The sequence below is a fragment of the Mustela nivalis genome (genome assembly GCF_964662115.1).
Source record: "Mustela nivalis genome assembly, chromosome: 4".
Taxonomy (NCBI): domain Eukaryota; kingdom Metazoa; phylum Chordata; class Mammalia; order Carnivora; family Mustelidae; genus Mustela; species Mustela nivalis.
The window spans coordinates 119940546-119960634 of record NC_139023.1 but is presented as its reverse complement, the minus strand read 5'-3'; the positions used below and the strand labels follow the sequence as shown (position 1 = coordinate 119960634).

General features: G+C 38.5%; 1 protein-coding gene and 1 long non-coding RNA gene across 6 annotated transcripts in view; one reads left to right on the top strand and one right to left on the bottom strand.

Annotated features, from left to right (window-relative positions):
- ARHGAP24 (Rho GTPase activating protein 24) overlaps positions 1 to 20089 on the top strand; it is a 519150-nt gene that overhangs the window by 280459 nt on the left and 218602 nt on the right. The window contains exon 3 of one of the 5 annotated variants that reach the window (XM_082726647.1): positions 7710 to 7797. The exons of the other annotated variants lie outside the window; for them this stretch is intronic. The gene's annotated coding sequence lies outside the window, so the exon portion shown is untranslated. The remainder of the gene's footprint in view (positions 1 to 7709; positions 7798 to 20089) is intronic. 5 annotated transcript variants of the gene reach the window in all.
- Positions 10036 to 11246, bottom strand: LOC309863502. Its single transcript, XR_014311086.1, has 2 exons — positions 11054 to 11246; positions 10036 to 10827 (listed from the first exon to the last, which is right to left on the bottom strand). It is a non-coding gene; the product is annotated as an uncharacterized lncRNA (long non-coding RNA).

Here is a 20089-nt window from a genome sequence, read left to right as displayed (position 1 = left end):
TGATCCTTTGTGTGTTCTGGGACCCCAAATTAGCTGAATACTTAAAAATTATTAAGCACAATGTGGTTTGGCATTTTATATCTGATGACTTTTCTCCTAAGAAAATTTTAATAGTCCTCCTATTATACATTAAAAAATGAAACATCTCCCCACTGCCTATGTTTATATTCTTGGGAGTCTTAAAAAAATTATTATTGTTACCATCACAGTTGTTTCATCAATAACCGACTGTTTTAATTTCTTTATGATGCAAAAGATACCTTCCCAGACCTCACAGATAAGTAAACATTAAGCAAATTTAAAACATATGGGAGATAATTATCTCAGAGAATAGCCGAATTTTATATCTGAAAGAACTTCCAAGGTAATCTTTCTAAATCCTCTCATTTTATATGGGAGAAACCCAGGGCTGGGTAGAGTCAAGTGTTCTGTCCAAGGTCACACAGCTAATTGATGACAGAACTAAGGTTGGAATCCTAATTAATTTTGCCTGGTATCTCCTGTCTCTCCCTGGGAATGTTTGTTTCCCATGCTATGCCTATCCTTCCCTTTATCTAGCCTACGAAGGAATCTTGCCATATAAGGAAGAATGTCCTCAACTCTGGAAAGAATTCAGGAATTGGTGGGAGAGTACACTGAGATTTGATTCAGTTTGGTGCTTCTTAATATTGACTCCCTGATCAAAAAATAAAGTCTGTACTTATTTTTAAATAACCAAAATAGGTAGGAGTACCCATGTATACCAATATATTTATATTTTATGGAAAATATTTATGTGAATACATTATATAGGAGACTAAACACTATATACCTGTTATCTGTGACTATCTTATAATGAAGAGTTACTTTTCATCTTTATGTATCATTTTCTAATAAACTATGGAACTAAATTAATTAATATATCTCAAATAATTCAGTTGATTTGGCCGTTGTATATCTATCAAACACCTTGTCCAAGTTGTGTAAGAATTCTTGACTTTGCTTATCTTGCCTAACTTTAAAACCTATGACATTCTTGATATTACCGTCACCTGAAGATCAGGTTTAATGTCAGCCTCTAGGTAAGGTGATGTACATCCATGTTTGCCTGTAAGAGTCCTGATGATTATCTGCTATCCTGTTGTAATTAATATTAGTGTCTCCTTTTACTCTCAAGATTCAAGGTTTGGGTACTAAATTGTATAGTTATCCTACCCACAGTCCATGTAAAATATGCTAGAGAAGGAACTTTTCTCCTCCAACTTTAAGGCAAATTTCAGCATTTTCTCCTGCTTGAGCTACATCTGCCCCTTCCTGTTTCCAGTGTCTTAAGAACTGTACCTTCTGCCTTCCAAGATTCATTGAAACTGATTTATCTTTCAAACACCGTTCTACTCAAAACTCAGTATTTGACTTGATTGAACTAGAGTATGTCAACTCCAATTCCATTTTGGTTTCACCTGGCCATCCTCGTATAGAGTGTGAATAAATCTTCCAGGCTTAAAAATAAATAATCAAAAGGAATTTGATGAGGATTTGTGCTTTGCAGGGTTGCTAAATGTGTTGTTCCATAGAAACAGCACAAATCCAATTGTTGGTGTGTTGGATCTCAAATTAGAACATGCTCATACCTGGAAAACCTGAATAGTCTTGCATGGGAACCTCTTAAGGTACTGCCAAATTATATTCCAAACAACTTCTTTAAGTCTGAGTTTAAGAAGTGTCCAAAATGTATGATCTCCTCAAAGGGCCAGGCAATTTAGTGTAGAGAATATGGGTTTTGTCGTCAGATGGACATGAGATCAAATGTTGCTATCACTCAAGTTTGAGCCTTCCATTTCCTCATCTGTGAATGGGGAGAACTTACTTATATAAGATCTCACTAGAGTTTTCATGCAGTTCTAATACTGGATACACTTTTCTCTAATGATTTTATAGCGGTTTTGGAAGTGATTTTGGCTTACTCACCTCTTCCTACCTGTGAGAAAATGTAAATTATCTTTTGGTGCCTCTCTTTTGGGTCTCTCTGTCCCTACGGCCTAATTGCAGACCATCACAATGTCTTACTTGAATAAAGAAACACCGTCCTAAGTAGTCTAGTCCTTCAAGTCACCTCTCCCTAAATTCTTTCTCTACTTAGCATTATTAAAACAAAGTATCCACTGTTTAAAAATTTTCAGTAGCTCCCCCATTGCCTTCAGGATAAAAAACAAATTCCTGAGCCTTTTGCCTATATTTCCTTCTGCATATTTCATCTATTAGTCTATGTCTTTCATTCCACATTCCAGCTCTATAGAAATTCTTGAAGTGACCCAAGTGTGCCCTATCTCCTGCCTGGAATGTTAATCCTCTCCCTCTCCTGCATTCAGAATGTAGGTTTCATCCTCTCAAAAAAGCCTTCTTTGCTCACTTCCCATCTTGATTCCACACTGCTTTGATGTGCTTTCTGGTAATGCTGTGCTTATCTCCACCAATAGTCCATAAATTTCTCTCACTTCCAAAGGGTTAGCCTCCTGACATTGAATTTTGTCTTTTTCTTTATACCCAAACACAGCATGTTATTTGGACTCAATAAATCTGGCTTTCAGTAAATTGAAGGAAGGAAAGAAAGAAAGAAAAGGGGGAGGAAAGAAGAAATTTTACCTTCTTTTCCTAGAGAAATTTGTATTCTGGATAAAGAATTAGTATCCCTTGAGATAAAAAGGAATAATTACACAAACCTCACTACCTGACATGGAGCCTTGTCCATGGAAGGCAATCACTAAATATCTGTAGCTTGGATTCACTGACTCACCAAATGCCATCTATGAATTTAGATTAACATGCAATCAGTACCATAGGAAAAGGACATTTCTTTCAAAAATGGTTTTAAATGATGTTATTTGCTATCAAGCTGCAGTAGTGTTCAGACACGAGTTTTCTTCTACCTAGGTGTGTCCTGGGGGGGAGGTAGGGCAACTGCAGTGGTATGCGGGGGCAGGGGGGGTGTCATTTTTTTCCAAACAAACAACTTTTTGTGGCCGCCATCACACCAGCCACCTTCCTGATACCGTGGGACCTGGAGTCTACTAAGGCAGTCATATTATCCCACAATGTGCCTGAGCCACAGGACCCAGAGAGGCTGACTCACGAGAACAGGTCATTAGGAAGCAGTAGGACCTGAGACGGGAGAGGAAATCTAATTTACAGCTCGCTGGAGAGCTCTGAGTCAGCGTGGAGGAGAACTGAGATGGAAGATTAAATTATCTGTGAGCTCACTTCTCTAAAATTATTTAGTCTGTCCCTTTTTTCATTTAGAAAACATATGCTGCAAATGCAAGGATTTAGCTCCTGCTTCTGAAGAGTTGGCAACTGAGAGCAGTTTCTTGAAACCACCTGGAAAGGATAGAATTAGCTTTAGGATATCTGCTATTCCAATAAGGGCCACGACTATCGAGTTCAGGAAACGGAGGAGATGTCCGGAAGCTCTTAGGACCTCCTAGCAGCTCAAGGATATATGCTGGACTTTGTGTTAACAAAATACAAGGGTTTCGAGGCACCATGCCTAGATGCAGCCTCCTAGAGCCCAGCAGGGGCTCTTTCCTTATTTCCTGCAAATGCCTAGCTGCTTGAGCCTCAGGGAGACTTGAAGAGTTCAGTCAATTGCAGAAGTAGATTAGTCCTTGCCTTCATGCTCGTGGACTTCTGTTGGACGTTTGTTGACCGAAGAGTAGTAACCCAGGCAACAAATATAATTCATTCACTCAAGAAATATTGGTCAAATACCTACATAGGAGACACTGCTCTGAATACTGGTGATAATGTGGTTTAAAAAGCCTAAATATTATGTTCCTGATCTTATCTATAACTTCCAACACATTTCTGATTTATAAAACTCATTCTCAAAGAGATACTGTAAACATAATTAAACTGACGAATTAAGTGAATGAATAAATACAAAAGGCACCCAAGATAATTTCAGAGAGTAGTAAGTGCTATGAAGAACAATTAAAATAGAAAAACGGGGCATAGAGTATGCGTATGTAAGGGTCGGGGGAGATGATCAGCTAGTGATCAGGAAATCTTTTTTCTTGGGAAGAAGCATTTGAAATGAGTCTTTTTTTTTTTTTAAATATTTTTATTTATTTATTTGACAGAGAGAGACCACATGCAGGCAGAGAGGCAGGCAGAGAGAGAGAGAGGAAGAAGCAGGCTCCCTGCCGAGCAGAGAGCCCGATGCGGGACTCGATTCCAGGACCTGAGCTGAAGGCAGCAGCTTAACCCACTGAGCCACCCAGGCGCCCCCTTGCAGTCTCATTAAATGGTAGTCCCTCAAAGATCAAGGGGCAACATCCTAAACAGATGGAACAACAGGAACAACAGGTTAGGGAACAGGAAAGATAAACAGGGGTGAAATTACGTGAGGCCTCAGAAGCCATCGTCAGGCATTTGGACTTATTCTGCAAACAGTGGGAAACCATTACAGGGGTAAAGCAAGAGAATGATAGGAAACCATTAGAAGCCATGGAATGGGGTGATGGGAAACCACTGGAAGGTGTGAAGCGGAGGAATTATGGGTAGCTATCAGACCGTATAACGGGCCCTGGCTGCTGCGAGGAGAACGGCTTTTGAGAGGAGACAGGCAACAAAGTAAGCGTGAGCTTGAACTGAAGAGAGTTGGTGCTTAAGGTTTTTATGTGTGTGGTTCCGAGACTATTAAAAATGTCCACGTGTGATATCTCTTCCCGAGCACAGAATATTATAATCCAGTAGCTGCTATCACAAAAGCGCTCTCTGGGATTCCTTAGGAAAAGTCTTCCTCTAGTGTTACTGTAAACCTGAAAACTAAGAGGAGATCACAGAGTCAAGAGAACTCCAACTGTCTTGCCTGTGTTAATATAGTCTGCCCCGGATTTCACCTCTGCTGTAAGTACCTCTCCCATCAGTGAAATTCAACTCCACATATCCAGGCTTCATAACACAGTAACTAGTCCCCACTAAACTATGCTAGGATTCTCAGATCCAGAGCATGCCCAGAGTAGAGCAACCTGGATTATGTCCAAGGGACCTAAAAATAGAGGAACAATTTCTTTTTAAATGTTTGTATGTCACTGTGTTATTTTAGATTGTGTTCGAATTCTCATATTGACAGCACATGCTTCCCTTCCAATGGGGAGAAACAAACCGTGTCATGAATTACAAAGTCCGTTCAAGGACCAATTTCCTGTTGCTGGCACTGGTCACCAAAATTGCTAGTTCCCTCTTTGCTGAACCTATTTTGAGAGACTTTGGTTCTTGCATTTAATACCTATAATCTGTTGTCTGTGGCTCAGCCCACTTCTGTTCCAAACAACCTGCTTGTATGTGACTCCTCTTTACACCTTCCTTCCTGAGTCCAGTCCAGAGCCCTGAATCATCCTGACTCATTCCATCTAAATCTCTGTGTCTCTCTCCTCACAGCCTACTTCTCTTTCAAGGCTTATTAAGATTTCCTTCCTGTTCCTTCTCACAGACAAAAGGCAAAATGTTTAAATTAAAAGTAAAGTTCAAGAAGTAAAAGAGAAAGAGGGGATACTTTTAGTAAACCCCAGTCATATGTATCAGAGTGTCAAATTTTAATCAGACTTGAGGTATCAGTGCTATATATAAATGTAGATGTTGATGTCTTTGGGACTTATATTTGCACAGAGCTCAGTCAGACAAAATTAATTGAGATTGGAAGGACATGAGGATCCTGCCATTGTGTAAAAAAGTATAAAGTATGGTTTACAAGATTTCTTTCTCAACTATTACGTATTTTGAATCAGCTGCTTATTTGTCATTGTTGGAAAATTGATACAGTACCTATTAATTACTCAACATTTTGGAAAACACGTTTCAAAAACCACATATCACTTTAAAAATATACTTTTATAACTAATCACATTGCACTATTTTCTTCCAAAGACCAGGGTCAGAGTAGATATGATATCATTTTAAATGTAGATGGGCAATATAAAAAAAACTGAATTTCTGCGCTAAACAGTGTGTCACAATTTAAAATGGGTTTGGGGTGGTCTGAGCATTTGCCAAATTGTGTCTTTAAATTGTAGTTTGTAATTTAGATTTTAGTAGTTTAGGGAGTCAGATCCAACAGAAAGATGAATAGTGCCCAGAGCAATTTCCACCTGGGCCATTTCATATTTTGACGTATCTGACCCTAGGATGGAGGATGGTTGTTGTTGAGAGTGGGCAATTCAATGGAGAGAATGTAAATAAATTTGGGGCACATGCTTATAATATGAGAATGGATAAAAAGATAGTTATGGAAAATTGGCCTTACTTCCTAAGTAAGCCCTTAGATTTTATTTGACAACTATACACTTATCTATAAAAGTTATTGCTTGTCACCATATTCCACAAGGGAAGAACACAATATTAATGTTCAATTAATATTTGCTAAATAAGGACATGAATGAATAAATGAATCAATCAATACATTATAGAGAGGAAAACTTAAAAATATATTATAATAAGAATATCATTCCTTCAGTTAGAGAAAAATAGTTTCTTTATATATAAGTAGGAAATGTTATGTGAAAGATATCGAGTAAAAATTATTGTGCTGTTTCTCTTATTTAACAAAATATGTAATTAATAATAACAAGAATAAACTTGCACGTATGGCTAAAAAAATATCGACAAACTGGAAGTAGGGATCTGTGGTGATAGTATTGTGTTTCTAGTTCAATACCACTGATACTGGGTAGAAATATGAGGGGCGCCTGGGTGGCTCAGTCAGTTAAGTGACTGTAATCAGCTCAGGTCAGGATCCCAGGGTTCTGGGATTGAGCCCCAGGCTCCCTGCTCAGTGTGGAGTCTATTTCTCCCTCTCTCCTGTCTCCCTCCCCGCCCTGCACTTGTACTCTCTCTTTCTCACTCTCTCTCAAGTAAATAAGTAAATAAAATCTTTTCTTAAAAAAGAAATATTAAAGAGTAACACCTGTCATAGCATCATCCCTTATAGCCCTCTATAAGGACTAAAGTATGTCAGCATCCTGAGACATAAAATATTATGCAAAATCAACAAACAGTAAGGTGTTTGCTAAATCTTCAAGAAATTGGGCATTATAGAGAAACTTACAGTAGTGAGGATTTTAAAGTGGAATGAGATGTTCTCTCTGAGAACAGATGGTTCTCACATTGTAGTTGTGTTACTGTTCCCTGCCAACTCCTGTGGGTATTATTCAAGGTAAACCATTTCCTTTGGGTATACTAGAGTAGTAGCAAGAGCATTGAATTGGAAGTTGTGAAACCTGGTAACTATTCTTAGCTGCAGCATTAATTAGCTATGTGAATGATCTTGTACAAGTCATATTTTCCCTGAGTGTCAGTTTCCTGATCTAAAAAATTAGGGCATTGGGCTAAATTATATTTAAGATCCTGATACTCTTTCTATGGTTCTTCTTCTTCTTCTTTTTTTTTTTTTTTTCCTCTTTTTCCAAATGCTCAACTACTACATTATTTAAGGTATATTTCCTGGTTCTTTTTTTTTTTTTTTTCTTCCTCCCCTCTCTGTCTCTTTCTTCAATATATGGGATAGGAGGACACTGACTAAGTCTGAGGGGCGGGAGGAGGAAGAAAATTAGCTACAGGAAAGGTTTATATCCCTCTCTACAAGAAAACTTAAATATAGCTACTACAGCTTTGAAAGGAATGGTTTATGTCCAAACAGCATTTTCCAGACAAGCTCTGTACTTTTTTGCCAACAGAATTAACTTTAAACTGAACGCAGTAGACAGTTAAACAAGAGTCGGCACTGGAAACAGCTGTGAGTAGACAAGACCAGTTACTTATAAGGTACTGTTTTTTACTCACTGAAATCTCCTTCAGGGTTTGTTTGCTTGGGGCACAAGTATTCCGTGGTCCTTTGACCTTTCCCCACTCCTTGCCTCTTTTCTGAGAGAAAACACGCTCTTTAAAGTACCTTAGCTTCTTTGCTGTACTGTTTTGTGGCTGTTGATATTTGAAGCTACTAGGATTTGGTTTTGTTTTGTTTTGTTCTCAGGAATCTAATGGTCGTTGTTGTTATTTTATTTTGAAGCTTAGTTTATCTTTGTCCTTTTTTGCATCTTGTCATGGGTGGTTTTATGTTTTGTTGTTCATGTTGGATAAAGAAAGATAGGCTGTAATATTGCGGAATGTGCAGAATGCTCTTGACTGAGGGGGAGGGATAGGTTAATTCATCTTCGACTGGAAGTATAGAACCAGTATAGAGCCAATCAGGAGGACCAAGACAGAGCAGCTCCAGGCACTTTAAACTGACTCAAGAAAGGCGCTCACGGACCTCATCGCAGTTTGGTGGATCTGACCTGGAAAACACATAATTTTGAATTAGGATTTTACCTATAATCTACTTCTATCATTAATTATTCATTTTAACCACTCCTTCCCTTCATTTCTACTTATTTAAAAATATTCTGACAAGCCTTTTTAAAAATTTTTTCATATGAAGTTTATCTTCTTTAAAATCATCTGCCTTAAATGGACATTTCCAAGATTTCAAATCACTGAGCTATGGAGGCTCTCAGAGCAGAAGGGGAGTAGCCCAGAATGGCAGTGGGGTAGACAGAAGGGAACCACTATCATCTGAAGTGTCACTCTTTCCCCGGAGGCCCGACTAGCTAATAGGTAATTCTTGCTGCTGGTCAATAAACAAGCAATGAGACAATTAAGGAGGTCTACATTTGTGGACTTTCCAAAAAGTGAAGCTTACGAGTTTACCACGGAAAACTCCAGAAGCCTTAGAATTTAGCCATTTTTGGATAGTTAACTTTCTGAGATCTAGTATATATTTTGAGATCTCTCAGGAGGGAACTAAATTCAATTTAATATTCTCTGAATTACCCAGCCTTCTCATCATGGATATACAATGTAGAATTATCCTATAATGTAATGATACATTGGGGGCTTATTCTGTAGTATATAAGGCTATTACATCTTATGTCAAAAAGTCATGTAATCACTATGCTTTTTTAAATGGTATTATTTTTATAGGATTTTTTTTTCTTTCTGTGTCCAGCATCCATATGGAAGGGTGACTTCGTATGGGTGTGGACCGTTTGCCTTCTTCTAACAATATCTTTCAACCTCAACCATGTCTTTATAATTATTATTATTTTTTTGTGCTGCGCACAAGAAAACCAGAAAAAAAAAGAGTTTGTTAAAAAAAAATTATGGAAAGAATGAAAAGCAGTAACTTTATCTGAGGGCCCAAGAGATTCTCTTATGAGGAAAGTGGATGTGCCGAAGTGCATCGACACAGTGACATCTATTTTAGGTGCTCAGGAGACTTTTGGTTTGTGTCCAAGTCCTTAGTTGTGTTCTGTAGAATAATTTGCCATGGAAGTGGCTCTGGGATAAGGAAGGCATTACTGCATCAGATACAGAAAGTGCTGTTTGTTCTCCTTTTTAATAAAGTTATTGGAGGTATATGTCAAGGAATCAGTGACTAACCACATCTCAAGGGGCCAATTTAATATTAATCAAGCACTCAGTATTTTATTTTAGTTCCATTTACACATGCACTGTTCACATGCATGCACAACTGGGAAACAGCATCGTAACGCTTTGTAAGACAGAGTTAGGGAAGAGGAAAAAATATTCATCATTGAGTCCATGCAGTTCTTCTCTGTGGAGATTATGTTTCAAGGGAAAAAGATATATTTTTCATTCATCTCGATAATGTCTTGATTTCTTTACCTGTAACATCCTCACTTGCAATTTCTTGTAAGTTGAAAATATTATGAAGCACTGAATTTTGTAGCAGAATATGTTTCCTTACCTTTATTTTTTTTATGTTGTGCTCTGCAGAGCAAAAATAATCACTGTTTTCTCAGTGATCTTGATAATTAATTGCACTTTACCCATGAGGAAAATTGAAACTGGCTATATTAGATAAACACACAAAGCTAGAAACTGAGTCCAGGGCAATTCTAAATTCCGACTTTAAGTAGCCCATTGCTAATGACCATACAACTTTATTTAGAATTGTGTGTGAGGACTTTTTTCTTGGGGGCCTTTTTTGCTCACACTAGGTGTTAAATACGAGTTTTATCTAGTCACTGTAGAAATTGTTGCTGGGTGTTCAAGCATCTTGCAGTGTAAATGACATACTCTTTAAGTTTGAAACCATGAGTTCAAGGACTGCCTTTTGTCTGCTACATTGAATTTAATTTCCACGTAAGTTCAGAACATTGTCTAAAATCGAGAGGTTTTGCTTATTTTTGTTCCCTCATTCTTTCCGTTAAGAATGGGTCATTTTAGGGGCACCTGGGTGGCTCAGTGGGTTAAAGCCTCTGCCTTCGGCTCAGGTCATGATCTCAGGGTCCTGGGATCGAGCCCCACGTCAGGCTCTCTGCTCGGGGATCCTGCTTCCTCCTCTCTCTCTCTGCCTGCCTCTCTGCCTACTTGTAATCTCTGCCTGTCAAATAAATAAATAAAATCTTAAAAAAAAAAAAAAAAGAATGGGTCATTTTAAAATAAAATGTTATTCCAATTGAAACATAATTCTTTAAAATTGAAAATAATGCTATTTTAAGTCAATACAATAAAGCTTTTTATAAATACTTGATTGAGTCTTTCAGTTTAATCAAAATATAATTTTCACAGGCTTACCTAATTGGGAAATCTGACATATGAAAGGATATGTATTTTATAAGGAGAACTATACTATCACAAGACCTAAGCTTAAAATTCCTGGAAACTCAGTGCTGTGATGAATATACACAAATGGAGACTTCCATTTAGAAAGTGCTTTTTACAACTAGGAAGAGAAGAAGCCTGTTAGTGTTCCTGATAGTGCTTTATAAGGGTCTTTCTTGAAACTGCCTTGTGAGGGCGCCTGGGTGGCTCAGTGGGTTAAGCCGCTGCCTTCGGCTCAGGTCATGATCTCGGGGTCCTGGGATCGAGTCCCGCATCGGGCTGTCTGCTCAGCAGGAGCCTGCTTCCTCCTCTCTCTCTCTCTCTCTCTGCCTGCCTCTCTGCCTACTTGTGATCTCTGTCAAATAAATAAATAAAATCTTAAAAAAAAAAAAAAAAAAAAAAAAGAAACTGCCTTGTGAGAAGACTCAGAACATAGTCCCTCATGAATTAGAATTCCGTGAGCAAATGTATTTCAAGGAGCTGTCAAGTCCCATGCTATAGGTTGTGGGCATGGAAGAGAAGCCATCAATATTGCCTTCGTTGTTGAACAGAGAAAGAGACAGTAACTTTCTTCTCATAAAAATCAAAATTGAGTTCATTTTCAACTTCAGCCTCTCAGTAAAGATGCTCAAATTGACACTAGTATGTTCTTCTATGTTGCCATTTGCTTAATGTACTAAACTGGACAATTTAAGAGGTGATATGGTCAAAGACTGGCATTCATTTTGTTCATTTTAGTCATGCAATAAATGTCTGTTGAATGAATATAACTTCCAATCCTTGAATTAAAAGGGCATTAACAAAAAATAATACTAAACTCACTATATTTTACTTCATGTTTTATTATTGAAGTATTTGTTATTTAGTTTACTGTTGGGTTATGCTAAAATGTAAAAACTTCATTAAGCATCACCATTAATAACTAAATTTCTATGTGTTTTCTAACAGCAATTTAGAACTATGAATTGTTATAGGTGCTTACAGTCAATAGTAATTTAAAAAAGTAGAGTTGGAAGACAGAAGGCATCAGCCTTTTTCCTCTACCCTTTGTTTATTTTGCTGGTATTGTGGCATTTATAATTCATTCATTACAAGCAGATGTCTCTTTTAAAAATTAATATTATTAGTAATATTATTACATGAATATTATTAATATTATTTTATCAATATTATTTGATTTATTATTATTACTGGGAAAAACAGTGAGATATTAGGACAGATAAATGTGCCTGAGTCTAAGACAGTTTTACAGGCCAAATATTATTTTGGTGATCTTAAAATTGTAGAAAGCAATTTTTGAAGAGTATGTAAGTTGTAGAGCTGTAGGCAAACAGTGATATCTTTCCAAACTAACAAAAATAATAATAATGACTTTAGGAAGCAATTTCCATTTTGCTTTAGCTTCTCTCTCCAACCTGCTTGCTTTTGAGTATGTTTAATACAAAGATGTGTTCTGCGGTCCTTCTTTGCAGCATAGCTTGAGTCCAGCAGGGAAGATAGCATCCATACGTCCTCCATCTGCATCCCTGAAAATGGTATAAGTTGAATTGAATACAGTGGAAAGGAAAACAACCTCCCTGCCAACCTGGGGTATAAAATGCCCTATATAACTCACAAGAAAGGAACAACTTTAATGATTATGGAGAGAGTAACAATTATAAAAGGAGAAATAAATTTTTTAAAAAGATTTTATTTATTCATTTGAAAGAGAAAGAGTGAAAGAGTGCATAAACAGAGGGAGAGGGAGAAGCAGACTCTCTACTGAGCAGGGAGCCCCATGCAGGTCTCAATCCCAGGACCCAGGAATCATGACCTAAGCTGAAGACAGACATTCAACTGACTGAGCCACCCAGGTGCCCCAAGGAGAAATAAATTATTGTCACCAATTTCACTCTCTAGTGGGTTCATTCCTATTGTCAGATTTCTTTCTCTATCTGTGTATATAATATAGTATCAATATTTTGTTTTGTTTTACTTTTACAAAATTGGTTTAAAACTGCAAATTTGGATTCTACCTTGCTTCATTTAACATTTTATTAGGAACTTTTTCTGTTTTACTCAGAACACTTTGGAAAAGAACAATATACAACTGTATACTATTCTATTCTGTTCTATAGCAATACCATATGTAACAGAATTTGCCCCCCCTCCCATATTTGGGGTCCTACTTGTTTTGGTGTGTTCTGTCATACGTGAAATAAGACTAAGCATTTGTTTGCATGTGATTTTTTTTGTTCATTAGGTTATTTTAGAATTGTAATGACCTAGAACTCTGCAAGAACAAATCCCTCTTTTGGCAGTGTGGGGCAACTTAGTCCAGAAATATTGCTCATGTAGAACCCAGGCTTCCAGCTTTCAGTCTCATTTCGATGTTCATCCAGGAGTAATGACTGCATGATAAATTTCCTCCGGGGCAAGAGGTGAAAGCGTAATTTCCTTCTGTCTGAGTAAGAGGTCAACCATGTACCCTATTCTCTGAAAATCCCCAGGGAACAGAAGGGTTCTCATACTAAAGAAAGAACTCAAGATTCCATGCCAAAAGTCTTTATGACCCAACGGGTGATAAACATATAATAGCTATGGGAACATTTTTAAATAGCTGTCACTTTGTTAATGAGCATTTGCTAAAGCATTTCCTGGGCCACTCTTGTTTATGGAACTTTTAAACAAAATGTTTATCAAGATGAAACTGGGGCTTGCTTCATAAATTTATGTTCTTTTACTTACACCTTTGCTTTTCCTCAGGGCATAACCAATGTCCAGGCCTGTGCTACACGAAGCGAACAAACAAACACTCAACTTTCTCAATGGAGCTCTCTCTTCCTGATGCCAAGAAAAATTTGTTTTTTCTGTTTTTGCTTTCCCACTTCCCTCCGACTCTAAAACTCTTGGCAGTTGGACATTTATCTCTACCACAATGCTGAAATTACCTCTCAGGGGTTGCTAAAAATGGCTGAATTTATGGTTAAACCCAGAGCTTTTTAGCCGTTGCTCACCTCTGCTCTTTCTGCTGTTTGCTATTTTTACACTCTCTGCCACCGTGCTCTTCCTGAAATAGTTCTATCTTTTAGAGTTAGGGATCTCGTACAAGCCTACAGTTCCACTTTTCTAATCTTCTCTTTCTTGCCAGGGCTTCTGTCTTCTTCCCGCCTCCTTATTCTCGCTGTCTGTGTTTATATTTCTCCCTCTATACGTTCTCCCTCAGAAGATTGCATCCAGTCCCATGGCTTTGACTTAAAGCCCAGTCTAGAGATCTGGTCAGCAAGACTTCTTGTAACTCATAATTAGTGTAAGTTACGATACAGGTTTCCTTTCTCTGGATACGCAACACTTGTAGCGGGATCTTTGGCTTGGTAGGGAAGCGGGCTAGGTTTTGGATCCAGCGTGACCCCACCACCTTCCGTGCCTGTCCTACTTGTCAGAGTTCCCAGTACCGGGCTGTCTCAGATATTCCAGGACTTCAAACTCTGTATCATTCCTTCACTCCAGCCAACCCTTCATCTGTTATCCCCTTCCTCAGTTCCTTTGCAACCAGGTGACTGTTTTTATAGAATTTTAAAATCTATAGTCTTTGCTTTTTTTCATCCCCGTGACTACTGTCTTGCTCAGAATTCCGTGATCTGTTCTTAACCCACTGTCTCCTTACTGGTCCTAGTCTCCCTCTCTCCAGTCCTTTGCCACTCTGGTCCATCTTCTACACTGTTGACAATTTTAAAAATATGGATATATGTCTTTTATATATATGTATACATTTCCCACCCCCCTAAATTTTCAGTGAGTCCTTAATAGATAGTTAGGAGTGGGGCCTGTGGCGTTGAATGACAGGATTTGAGGCTCAGCGCTGGCCCCTCTTGCATATGTTATCCTGTGCAAGTGACTTTAACATTTCTAAGCCTCCATTTTCTCATATAAAAGAAGTGTAATAAACGTACCAATCATGGTTAACATGTATCAAACCCATATATGTGCCGAGGGCCATAGTGGTCTGTATTCTTTCCATGCCTTCCTTCATCCAGTACTCAAAAGAGTACATTAAAAAAAAAAAAAAAAAAAAAAAAGTACATTTTATTAGATTTATACTAAACATTCCTTAAAAATGCAATCCAGGTAATCTTAGAGACTGGTTTATTCTTTATGACTTGAATTCGTTTGTTTTCTTTTAAGAAAGCTACTCTAAAATTAAACCCAGATAATACCAGTGACCTTGTCCCAATTGAAAATGATGGTAAAACAAAAGTAAGTGGATGTTTTATTTCAGTTTGAGATGAAAGCATCTCCTGGTGCATTTTTTCTTTTGCTGGAGGGGAGGTCCATGGGGGGAAGGGCTAAATGGGTGATGGGCATTAAGGAGGCATTTGTGATGAGAGCTGCATGTTGTATGTAAATGACGAATCATTCAATTCTCTTCCTGAAATGAATAGTGCACTATATGTTAACTAACTTGAATTTAAATAAAATCTTAAAAGAAAAAACAAGAAACAACAAGAAAGAAAAGGTAGCAAGAAAAGGAAAACTTTTTAGTAACATTTACATGATGCAAATAATTGCCTCTCTTTATTCAGTGTTTCTATGTGATTTTATTATTTATTCTTTATGATTCAAACTTATAGTCACAAAACTAACAAGCAGAGTAGCTAGGAATCTCTCTCAGTTTTGAACAACAGGCTCTCTGCCTCCTTTGCAGACTGCTTCTCTTTCTGTGAATTTAAGAATCAATGCAATGACATAATCAAATTTAAGTCGAAATACTCCAAAGTAATGACTAAGGGATTTCAGATGTATGCCAGGAATATTATTTCACTATAATATTATCCTAGAGTAATAGACTTATTTAGTTTTTCTTAATCAACACATGGCTTCTGCTTTGGGTAGATACACGGACCATTTGCCCTTGTATCCAATAGTAGTTTTCTGAAAGTGATTGCTAGTGTCTTCTCTGGTGCTTTACCCCAGAGACTAAGCTATTTCTGTCAGAAGATTTTGGCTCTTTCTTAGCATCAAAGGTTCTGTGACTTATTTCATTTCCTTAATCTACTCAGTAATCACTTATGAATGGAAGTTGCATCTATCATACAATAAGGATGTTGGATGGGGTCTTAAGGATTTTTTATTAGAGCCCCCACATATTTCACCTGACCAATGTAGGTCAAACAAGGCTATGAGACACATCAGTGATCATAGAGAAGTCTAGAGGATGTTTCCTCTCTAAGAATGCATACCTTGCAGTTTTACTGGCAACTTTTTGGAATACTGAATGCACTGAATAGTCTAAAAGTCAAAATAGAAATAAATCTCTTTCCTTCTCCCTCCATCTTTCTGTGTCAGGCAGGAATAGCTGGAATCCAGTGTATGTATTAGAGATCCACTCTTTCTTTCTTTCTTTCTTTCTTTCTTTCTTTCTTTCTTTCTTTCTTTCTTTCTTTCTTTCTTTCTCTTTCTTTCTTTCCCTTCCTTCCTTTCTTCCTTCCTTAAGGTTTTATTTATTTATCTGAGAGAGAGAATGTACATGTACAAGAGAGCAGGAGCAGAGGGCAGAGGGAGAAGCAGTCTCCCTGCTGAGCAGGGAGCCCAATGTGTGGCTAGATCCCAGGATCACAACCTGAACCAAAGGCAGACAATTAAAGGACTGAGCCACCCAGGCGCCCCTCCATCATCTTTTTTTTTTTTTCATTCACAGGAGCTATTTTTTGGTAGAGAAAACCTTCCAAATGCTGTTTGCTTGACTTTAAATTTCTTCAGCTCTCGAAATGGGAATTACTAACATACATCACAAATAAAATAATGAAATATTTATGAATCATCCCTAAAGTGCAACCCCAGTGCTCCACAGTGTTCTCTGAAGAAAAATAAATCTCTGTGTCAGAGATATATTTGTACATTTAAAAATATATATATATTGGGGCGCCTGGGTGGCTCAGTGGGTTAAGCCGCTGCCTTCGGCTCAGGTCATGATCTCAGGGTCCTGGGATCGAGTCCCGCATCGAGCTCTCTGCTCAGCAGGGAGCCTGCTTCCTCCTCTCTCTCTCTGCCTACTTGTAATCTCTCTCTGTCAAATAAATAAATAAAATCTTAAAATATATATATATATATATATATTAACATTATGTTGTAGAGTATTATGATATGAAATACCATACACATGCACACACAGACCAGGGACATGGCTTGGGAGACGTACCTTTTCCAGAGTGAATGTTCTCCTTCCACACAGATCTGTCACTTTCTCATATAAACATCTGGCCTTGGCCTTTATTCCATCTCCCCTTTGTATTATCTGCCACTCATAGTGACCTTTTAGCTTATAGTGTTCCTCAGTCTTGTCTTTCTAGAGATTATTACTTCTTCTGAGATGCTCTCCCTGACTCCATCCCTACCCTTAACTCCCACAGCTGACTTCTGTGGTTCTCACCACTTTGCACTTGAAGTTCGTGCTTACTGACCCACTTTCCCGGCCCAGCTGCCCCGTTAGCTCCCGGAGGACAGGGACTTTGTCTGACAGGCTTGAATGACCAGTGCTTCACACAGTGCCTGACACTGGATGACAAATTTAGGGGCCCAATATTGCTGTAGGCTTGTTGTTACAACAGGGTATAAAGCCTGTGTGAGGTATTCTCACACAAGGAGAAGTTGAGGGATTAGCCATCCTGTCATAGCAGACATTTGGTTAGCTGAATAGACAGTGTAAGACTCTAGGCAAGAGTGATGAGTTTCTTTCTTTTTCCCTCTGAGTAAAATATTTCAGGTTTTTGCTGTACATAGATTTTATTTCATATTTACTCAGATTTCATATTAAAGCTGATGGTCATTCAGGTGTTTATTTTTTTTAAACAACTTCGATTATTTCAACATTCAGTTGAAGTTTTATTAAACTTTGTCTTAGCTTCTTCACCATTTGTCAGAGTTTCCGTGGTCCCTTTATTTGATGGAGGCTCAGATTCAGTGCTGAAATTCTAGAAATATTTTGATATTCATTCATGGTCTGTCGCCTTACATTTTCTCAAATTCATTGTATGACAAATACTGTTTCAGAAAAAGGATAATTAAGGAAAAAAAAGCGCTTTGGAGGTTTTTGTCTGCAACAGTTTTTGAGTTTCAAAAAGTTAACTCCATAAATCCTCAGGATCCAAAGTTTAAATGATAACAACAAAAACAAAAACAATGAAATAAAATTGTTCTCTTTATCCCATCCCTAAAATCAGATAAGGTTCTCATGGTAGGGGGCCAAAGAGAAGAATCAAAGGGAAACAAAGAGACCTTAGTGGTTGGGGGAGGGTGAGATTCTGAGTGGGAGCTCCAAGTTCTGTCACCCTCTGCCCCATTGCCTGAACTGGGTCCCTGGGAGACAGAACAGAAAACCTGGACCAGACCAGTGAAATCTGAGAATAGAGGATTCTGTGAATCATTTCCTGTAAGAAGTACATGGAGGCTACAAACTCAGATCATTGTTTAGTGTTGTTCCACTTGGTACAGGGATATTCAAATTGGGTATGAAGGCAGACATGTCCAAAACAACCCTCCAGCTTATCCCATGTCCTCAGTGCAGCCAAGAGAGGAGGAGAAGAAGCAGTAAGAGGCAAACCTGGAAAAGCTGGGGACAAGGACATGGAGGACTTTGTCCCAGGGTTTGTAGACTGAAGTTCAGGAACAGACAAGGAAATCAGCATCTCAGACATGCCTGTGTATGCAAAGGATGATGACCACGGACCAGATTCCCACTCTCCTTCATCTAAGACCTGGAACCCTAGATGTCTCCATGAAACTTGGGGTGCCTGGATTACTCAGTTGGTTAAGTGTCTGTCCTTGGCTCAGGACATGATCCTAGGGTCCTGGGTTGAAGTCCCATGTGAGGCTTCCTGCTCAGTGGGGAGCCTGCTTCTTCTTCTCCCTCCTCCTGCTGTTTGCCTGCTTGTGCTCTCTCTCTCTCTGTCAAATAAATAAACAAAATCTTAAAAAGAAAAAGAAAGAAAGAAGAAAAGAAAGAAAGGAAGGAAATGCTGAAATTTTGGTAAATTGCTCAGAAGGATTATTGCCTGCCTAAAAGCACATTATAAAGTGAGCCCATACCAGTAATGAGTGATCCTTACCCAAGTTCGTTCGTTCTTTCTTTCTTTTTTTTTTAAAGATTTTATTTATTTATTTGACAGAGAAATCACAAGTAGGCAGAGAGGCAGGCAGAGAGAAAGGGGAAGCAGGCTCCCCACTGAGCAAAGAGCCCGTTGCGGGGCCCGATCCCAGGACTCTGGGATCATGACCTGAGCCGAAGGCAGAGGCTTTAACCTACTGAGCCACCCAAGCGCCCCTACCCAAGTTCTTTCTTAAAGCACAGCTAAGGGGCCCAAAAAGTAACATCTGCTCCAAGACTATGGGCTCCATAGAGATCAAGGACAGAAAGGAAAACAAAAAAATCACTTAGTGGCTTTCTGAGGGGATTATAGATTGCTCAGAATGAAGACTAAATTTGGACTCACCAAGAAATTCCCTATGAAAATCTAAGTTCTGAAACGTTCTTAACTGACTGATGTGAGAATTTTCCAAAGTATGGCCTGTTTAGGTTTTCACTGGTCCACTGGGACATCTATGGAATTTCTTGGCCAAAACTTGGCAACTGTCTGCGAATGGCCCAGTTTCCTATTACCCAGTGTGCAGACAGAGGGGAGATGGTATGCAGAAGTTGACTAGTGTTTGGGGTAGGGCAAGAGATTGTTACTCCTCACAAATGCAAAAGCAAATGCAGGCTCTGAACAAAGATCTTTTCTGAAAGGTCAGGCATGGGTTCCCACAGACTTAACAACACTGGGGTACAATTGGGGGAATCAGTCATGGTACCCACATCAGGGGTACCATCATGTGGCAAAGGAGATCCAGCCAGAGAGATGTCAGGCAATCAAAGAATAGTATTCTAAACAGGTCAATCAGGCTTTTGTTTTCAGGGAAATCAGTCAGCAGTTCTGGGGGAGTCCAGGGATAGGACCGTTCTTAAGAGTGAAATGGAAAACAAAATGCAGACTCATTGAGCAACTGGGTATCAGACACTACATAGGAACTAAGACACCGAAGAAGCAAAAACTCAGGTTACAGTAGGAGAACCCGAAAATCTAATCCTGGAAAGTATGGAGCTAGCATTGAGAGTCAAATAGTAGTCGAGAGAAATAAATTACAAATACTCATAATCAGAGAAATCCAGGTATTCTGCAAAACTAGGCCTATTCTGGACCTCTGATATGCTTGGAAAACTATCAGAAGGTCTGAGGGGTGGGGAAGTTAGTGCCAGCAATTTTAATTCATTCCTTAAAGACACTGTTACTGTAGGGATTAGGATTACATTTGCTCCTCTCTGAAATGCAATGTCGAGGATTCTACAAAAATCACCCTTGAGAAGCCCTATTAAGCCATCAGTATGATTTTCTCTTCTAAACACCACTAGATTTATATATCTCCTTGCTTTAAG